This window comes from Arachis stenosperma, chromosome 1, assembly GCF_014773155.1.
Source record: "Arachis stenosperma cultivar V10309 chromosome 1, arast.V10309.gnm1.PFL2, whole genome shotgun sequence".
In the NCBI taxonomy this organism is placed as follows: Eukaryota; Viridiplantae; Streptophyta; class Magnoliopsida; order Fabales; family Fabaceae; genus Arachis; species Arachis stenosperma.
The window spans coordinates 77,238,310-77,246,373 of record NC_080377.1 but is presented as its reverse complement, the minus strand read 5'-3'; the positions used below and the strand labels follow the sequence as shown (position 1 = coordinate 77,246,373).

Sequence of the window (8,064 nt, the reverse complement as noted above, 5' to 3'; positions counted from 1 at the left end):
TCGCCAAAATTTGGCCAAAATCCCATTTTATACAAAAACTTCAAAGCTCAATTTCTATTAAAAACCAAACTCAAATCCAACCCAACTATACATATATTCAGAACCACAACACAAACTACCACATCACATCCATCACATATTACCATATACAACCGTTCGTCAATTTTAAAGAACCATAAATATAATTTTCCCAATAATGTTAACAACAACACCTATACACCATCATCAACTCATCACCAAACAACCTAGCATTATCATAAACAATAATCATGCAGCAAATATTCAGTTCATGTCATAATCATCATCAAGGGAACTATACATTAAACATACTCATACGTTCCAGCCTATCTGATGAGCGGATAATTTATACGCTTTTTGCCATTGTTTTTAGTATGTTTTTAGTATGTTTTAGTTAGTTTTTATTATATTTTTATTAGTTTTTAGTTAAAATTCACTTTTCTGGACTTTACTATGAGTTTGTGTGTTTTTCTATGATTTCAGGTATTTTCTGGCTGAAATTGAGGGACCTGAGCAAAAATCTGATTCAGAGGCTGAAAAGGACTGCAGATGCTGTTGGATTCTGACCTCCCTGCGCTCGAAGTGGATTTTCTGGAGCTACAAAAGCCCAATTGGTGCAGTCTCAATTGCGTTGGAAAGTAGACATCCTGGGCTTTCCAGCAATGGATAATAGTTCATACTTTGCCCGAGATTTGATGACCCAAAAAGGCATTCCAAGTCAGCTCAAGAATTTTGGCGTTTAACGCCGGAACTGGCACAAGAATGGGAGTTAAACGCCCAAACTAGCACAAAAGCTGGCGTTTAACTCCAAGAAAAGTCTCTACACATGAAAGCTTCAATGCTCAGCCCAAGCACATACCAAGTGGGCCCGAAAGTGGATTTTTATGTCATTTACTCATCTTTGTAAACCCTAAGCTACTAGTTCTCTACAAATAGGACCTTTTGCTATTGTATTAGACATCTTTTGATCACTTTAGATCTCAGGATCATCTTTGGACGTCTAGTTCTTAGATTATGGGAGGTTGGCCATTCGGCCATTCCTAGACCTTGTTCTTATGTATTTTCAACGGTGGAGTCTCTACACACCATAGATTAAGGTGTGGAGCTCTGCTGTACCTCGAGTATTAATGCAATTACTATTGTTCTTCTATTCAATTCAGCACATTCTTGTTCTAAGATATCACTTGTTCCTCAACTTGATGAATGTGATAATCCGTGACACTCATCATCATTCTCACCTATGAACGTGTGCCTGACAACCACCTCCGTTCTACATTAGATTGAGTGGATATCTCTTGGATCCCTTAATCGGAATCTTTGTGGTATAAGCTAGAATTGATGGCGGCATTCAAGAGAATTCGGAAGGTCTAAACCTTGTCTGTGGTATTCTGAGTAGGATTCAAGGATTGAATGACTGTGACGAGCTTTAAACTCGCGATTGTGGGGTGTTAGTGACAGACGCAAAAGAATCACTGGATTTTATTCCGACATGATCGAGAACTCACAGATGAATAGCCGTGCTGTGACAGAGTGCGTTGAACATTTTTACTGAGAGGACGGGACTGTAGCCACTGACAACGGTGATGCCCAACATACAGCTTGCCATGGAAAGGAGTAAGAAGGATTGGATGAAGACAGTAGGAAAGCAGAGAGACGGAAGGGACAAAGCATCTCCATACGCTTATCTGAAATTCTCACCAATGAATTACATAAGTATCTCTATCTTTATTTTATGTTTTATTTATCTTTTAATCATTAATCCTCCATAACCATTTGAATCTGCCTGACTGAGATTTACAAGATGACCATAGCTTGCTTCATACCAACAATCTCCGTGGGATCGACCCTTACTCGCGTAAGGTTTATTTCTTGGACGACCCAGTGCACTTGCTGGTTAGTTGTGTGAAGTTGTGATAAAGAGTTGAGATTGCAATTGAGCGTACCATGTTGATGGCGCCATTGATGATCACAATTTTCTGCACCAAGTTTTTGGCGCCGTTGCCGGGGATTGTTTGAGTTTGGATAACTGACGGTTCATCTTGTTGCTTAGATTTGGTATTTTTCTTCAGAATTTTTAAGAATGAATTCTAGAGTTTCAAGGTGATGTTTTCATCATCACCAAAGCTGATTGATTCTCATCAATTTAGCTCTTGAATGCAATGTCCTGCTGAAGCTTGGCTAGCCATGTCTAATTTCTTTAGACTAAAGCTTTAGACTAACATTGCATGATTCCTGGAATTCTTATTAAAAATTTTGAATCGCTTTATTTTCTTTTCCACATAATTTTCAAAAAATCCAAAAAAATTACAAAATCATAAAAACCAAAAATATTTCTTATTTGAGTCTAGTGTCTCATTTTAAGTTTGGTGTCAATTGCATGTTTCTATACTTCTTGCATTTTTTCAAATTCAATCATGTGTCTTCATTGATCTTCAAGTTGTTCTTGATGATTTCTTTACTCTGATCTTTAAATTCTCTTGTCTTGAGTGTTTTGTTGTTTCTCATATGCATTCTCAATTTGTTAATGTCAATAGTATACAAACTTCTATGTTTAGTGTCTTGCATGCATTGTTTATTTGATCTTAGTTTCATTTTGATTATTCCTCATTATTAAATATTCAAAAAATTTTTAATTTGTGTCTTTTCAAGTCAATAATACAGAGAATTGAAGATTCAGAACATTCAGCAGAGGAATTACACAGAAAAAGCTGGGCGTTCAAAACGCCCATTGAAGAAGGAAAACTGGCGTTTAAACGCCAGCCAGGATACCTGGCTGGGCGTTTAACACCCAAAAGGGTAGCATTTTGGGCGTTAAACGCCAGAATGGATACCATTCTGGGCGTTTAACACCAGGATCGCACAAGAGGGAAGATTTTGTTTTTAATGCCAATTTTTTTTAAGTTTTCAGAATTTTTCAAAATCAAATCTTTTTCTAATCATATCTTTTCAATCATATATTTTCAAAATCAATTTCTTTCCATTTTCAAAAATACTTGCTAACAACTAATGATTTGATTCAACATTTTAAGTATGTTGCCTTTTCTGTTGAGAAAGGTTTAATGTCTGAATCATATCTTCTAAAATTCTTGTTAGCCAAGTCATTAATTTTAAAAATCAAATCTTTTTAAATTGTTTTTCAATCATATCTTTTTAAAACTATATCTTTTCAATCATATCTTCTTAATCACATCTTTTTCACAATAGTTTTCAATCATATCTTTTTTATTTCTACTTTCAAAAATCTTTTTCAAAAATCACTTTATTTCTTTTCCAACTTTAATTTCGAAAATCATTCTTCAATTTTTCAAAATTTTTTAATTTATTTTCGAAAATTTCTTCCTCTCTTCTCACATCCTTCTATTTATGGACTAACACTCCTCCTCAATGCACAATTCGAACTCTATCTTTCTTGATAAGTTCGAATTCTTCTACCTCTTCCTTCTATTTTTCTTTTCCTCTGACACCTCAAGGAATCTCTATACTGTGACATAGAGGATTCCATATTTTCTTGTTCTCTTCTCTTTCATATGAGCCGGAGCAAGGACAAAAGCATTCTTGTTGAGGCTGACCCTGAACCTGAAAGGACCTTGAAGCGAAAGCTAAGAGAAGCTAAAGCACTACTCTCTGTAGAGGACCTAACAGAAATCTTCAAACAAGAAGAAGATATGGCAGCCGAAAACAACAACAATACCAACAATGCAAGGAAGGTGCTTGGTGACTTTACTGCACCTACTCCTGACTTCTATGGGAGAAGCATCTCTATCCCTGCCATTGGAGCAAACAACTTTGAGATTAAGCCTCAATTAGTTTCTCTAATGCAACAGAATTGCAAGTTCCATGGACTTCCATTGGAAGATCCTCATCAGTTTTTAGCTGAATTCTTGCAAATCTGTGACACTGTCAAGACCAATAGGGTTGACCCTGAGGTCTACAGACTTATGCTATTCCCTTTTACTGTAAGAGACAGAGCTAGGATATGGTTGGACTCACAACCTAAAGAAAGCCTGAACTTTTGGGAAAAGCTAGTCAATGCCTTCTTGGCAAAGTTCTTTCCACCTTAAAAATTGAGTAAACTTAGAGTGGAAGTCCAAACCTTCACACAGAAGGAAGGTGAATCCCTCTATGAAGCTTGGGAAAGATACAAACAATTGATCAGAAAGTGTCCCTCTGACATGCTTTTTGAATGGAGCATCATAGGTATCTTCTATGATGGTCTGTCTGAACTATCCAAGATGTCATTGGACAGCTCTACTAGAGGATCTCTTCATCCGAAGAAGACGTCTACAGAAGCTCAGGAACTTATTGAAATGGTTGCAAATAACCAATTCATGTACACTTCTAAAAGGAATCCTGTGAACAATGGGACGAATCAGAAGAAATGAGTTCTTGAGATTGATACTCTGAATGCCATATTGGCTCAGAACAAAATATTGACTCAGCAAGTCAATATGATTTCTCAAAGTCTGTCTGGAATGCAAGCTGCACCAGGCAGTACTAAAGACGCTTTATCTAAAGAAGAAGCTTATGATCCTGAGAACCTATCAATGGAAGAGGTGAATTACATGAGAGAATCCTATGGAAACACCTATAATCCTTCATGGAGAAATCATCCAAATCTCTCATGGAAGGATCAACAGAGACCTCAACAAGGTTTCAACAACAATAATGGTGGAAGAAACAGGTTTAGCAATGGCAAGCCTTTTCCATCATCTTTTCAGTAACAGACAGAGAATTCTAAGCAGAGCCACTCTGACTTAACAACCATGGTCTCTGATCTAATCAAAACCACTCAAAGTTTCATGACTAAAACAAGGTCCTCCATTAGAAACTTGGAGGCACAAGTGGGTCAGCTGAGTAAGAAAGTTACTGAACTCCCTCCTAGTACTCTTCCAAGCAATACAGAAGAGAATCCAAAAGGAGAGTGTAAGGCCATCAACATGGCCGAAATTGGAGAGGAGGAAGAGGCAGTGAACGCCACTGAGGAAGACCTCAATGGACGTCCACTGGCCTCCAATGAGTTCCCTAATGAGGAACCATGGGAATCTGAGGCTCACACTGAGACTATAGAGATTCCATTGGATTTACTTCTGCCATTCATGAGCTCTGATGAGTATTCTTCCTCTGAAGAGGACGAAGATGTCACTGAAGAGCAAGCTGCTAAGTACCTTGGAGCAATCATGAAGCTAAATGACAAGTTATTTGGTAATGAGACTTGGGAGGATGAACCCCCTTTGCTCACCAATGAACTGGATGACTTGACTAGGCAGAGATTACCTCAAAAGAGACAGGATCCTAGGAAGTTCTCAATACCTTGTACCATAGGCACCATGACCTTTGAGAAGGCTCTGTGTGACCTAGGGTCAAGCATAAACCTCATGCCTCTCTCTGTAATGGAGAAGCTAGGGATCATTGAGGTGCAAGCTACAAGAATCTCACTAGAGATGGCAGATAATTCAAGAAAATAAGCTTATGGACTTGTAGAGGATGTTCTGGTAAAGATTGAAGACCATTACATCCCTGCTGATTTCATAGTCCTAGAGACTGGGAAGTGCATGGATGAATCCATCATCCTTGGCAGACCCTTCCTAGCCACAGCAAAGGCTGTGATTAATATTGACAAAGGAGAGTTGATCATTCAAGTGAATGAAGATTCCTTTGTGTTTAAGACTCATGGATACCCCTCTGTAACCATGAAGAGGAAGCATGAAGAGCCTCCCTCAAAACAGAGTCAAACACAGCCCCCACAGTCAAACTCTAAGTTTGGTGTTGGGAGGCCACTACCAAATTCTAAGTTTGGTGTTGAACCCCCACATTCAAACTCTAAGTTTGGTGTTGGGAGGTTCCAACATTACTCTGAACATCTGTGAGGCTCCATGAGAGCCCACTGTCAAGCTACTGACATTAAAGAAGCGCTTGTTGGGAGGCAACCCAATGTTATATTTATCTATTTTCCTTTGTTATTTTATGTCTTTTTTAGGTTGATGATCATGGGAAGTCACAAAATCAATTGAAAAAGCAAAAACAGAATGAAAAATAGAAAGAAAAATAGCACACCATGGAGGAGAACTTGCTGGCATTTAAACGCCAGTGAAGGTAGCAAATGGGCGTTTAACGCCAGTCTGGCACCATTCTGGGCGTTTAACGCCAGAAAAAGGCACCAGACTGGCGTTTAATGCCAGGAATGGGCACCAAGGTGGCGTTAAACGCCAGAAATGGGCAACAGCCCGGCGTTTAATGCCAGGATTGGCAGAAGGATCATTTTTGCTCGCCATTTGGTGCAGGGATGAATTATCCTTGACACCTCAGGATCTGTGGACCCCACACCCACCTACCCCACCACTCTCTCTCTTCTTCACCATTTCACCAATCACCTCAACACCTCTTCCCCAAAAACCCCTCACCTATCAAATCCCACCATTCTCTTCACCACTCACATCCATCCTTCATAAAACCCCACCTACCTCACCATTCAAATTCAAACCACTTTCCCTCCCAAACCCACCCATAATGGCCGAACCCTACCCCTCTCTCCACCCCTATATAAATCCATCTTCACTCCTTCATTTTCACACAACCTACACACTACTTCTCTCCCTTGGCCAAAAAACAAAGCCACCTCCATCTCCTCTATTTCTTCTTCTTCTACTCTCTTCTTTCTTCTTTTGCTCGAGGATGAGCAAACCTTCTAAGTTTGGTGTGGTAAAATCATTGCTTTTTGTTTTTCCATAACCATTTATGGCATCTAAGGCTGGAGAAACCTCTAGAAAGAGGAAAGGAAAGGCAAAAGCTTCCACCTCCGAGTCATGGGAGATGGAGAGATTCATCTCAAGGGTGCATCAAGACCACTTCTATGAAGTTGTGGCCATGAAGAAGGTGATCCCCGAGGTCCCTTTCAAACTCAAAAAGAGTGAATATCCGGAGATCCGACGTGAGAACTGAAGAAGAGGTTGGGAAGTTCTTACCAACCCTATTCAACAAGTCAGAATCTTAATGGTTCAAGAGTTTTATGCCAATGCATGGATCACCAAGAACCATGATCAAAGTGTTAACCCGGACCCAAAGAATTGGCTTACAATGGTTCGGGGGAAATGCTTAGATTTTAGTCCGAAAAATGTAAGGTTGGCATTCAACTTGCCCATGATGCAAGGAAATGAACACCCCTACACTAGAAGGGTCAACTTTGATCAAAGGTTGGACCAAATCTTCACAGACATTTGTGAAGAGGGCGCTCAATGGAAGAGAGATTCAAGAGGGAAGCCGGTTCAACTGAGAAGGCATGACCTCAAGCCCGTGGCTAGGGGATGGTTGGAGTTTATCCAACGCTCAATCATTCCCACTAGCAACCGATCCGAAGTTACTATAGACCGGGCTATCATGATTCATAGCATCATGATTGGAGAGAAAGTAGAAGTTCATGAGGTTATATCCCAAGAACTTTATAAGGTGGCGGACAAGTCTTCTACCTTGGCAAGGTTAGCCTTCCCTCATCTCATTTTCACCTCTGTAATTCAGTTGAAATTAACATAGAGGGAGACATTCTCATTGATGAGGACAAGCCCATCACTAAGAAAAGGATGGAGCAAACAAGAGATCCCACTCATCATGAAATCCCTGAGATGCCTCAAGGGATGCACTTTCCTCCACAAAATTATTGGGAGCAAATCAACACCTCCCTAGGAGAATTGAGTTCCAACATGGGACAACTAAGGGTGGAGCACCAAGAACATTCCATCCTCCTCCATGAAATTAGAGAAGATCAAAGAATCATGAGAGAGGAGCAACAAAGGCAAGGAAGAGACATTGAAGAGCTCAAGCACTCCATAAGATCTTCAAGAGGAAGAACAAGCCGCCATCACTAAGGTGGACCCGTTCTTTAATCTCCTTGTCCTTTATTTTTCTGTTTTTCGAATTTTTAAGCTTATGTTTATCTATGTTTGTGTCTTATGATCATTAGTGTCTTAGTGTCTATGCCTTAAAGTTATGAATGTCCTATGAATCCATCATTTTCTTAAATGAAAAATGTTCTTAATTGAAAAAGAGAAGAAT

At 39.5% G+C, this 8,064-nt stretch overlaps 1 non-coding gene across 1 annotated transcript; it reads right to left on the bottom strand.

Moving 5' to 3' along the window:
• Nucleotides 1-4,088: 4,088 nt before the first annotated feature.
• On the bottom strand, nt 4,089-4,196 carry LOC130953120 (small nucleolar RNA R71). The gene has a single exon (XR_009075297.1). It is a non-coding gene; the product is annotated as a small nucleolar RNA R71 (small nucleolar RNA).
• Nucleotides 4,197-8,064: the final 3,868 nt, after the last annotated feature.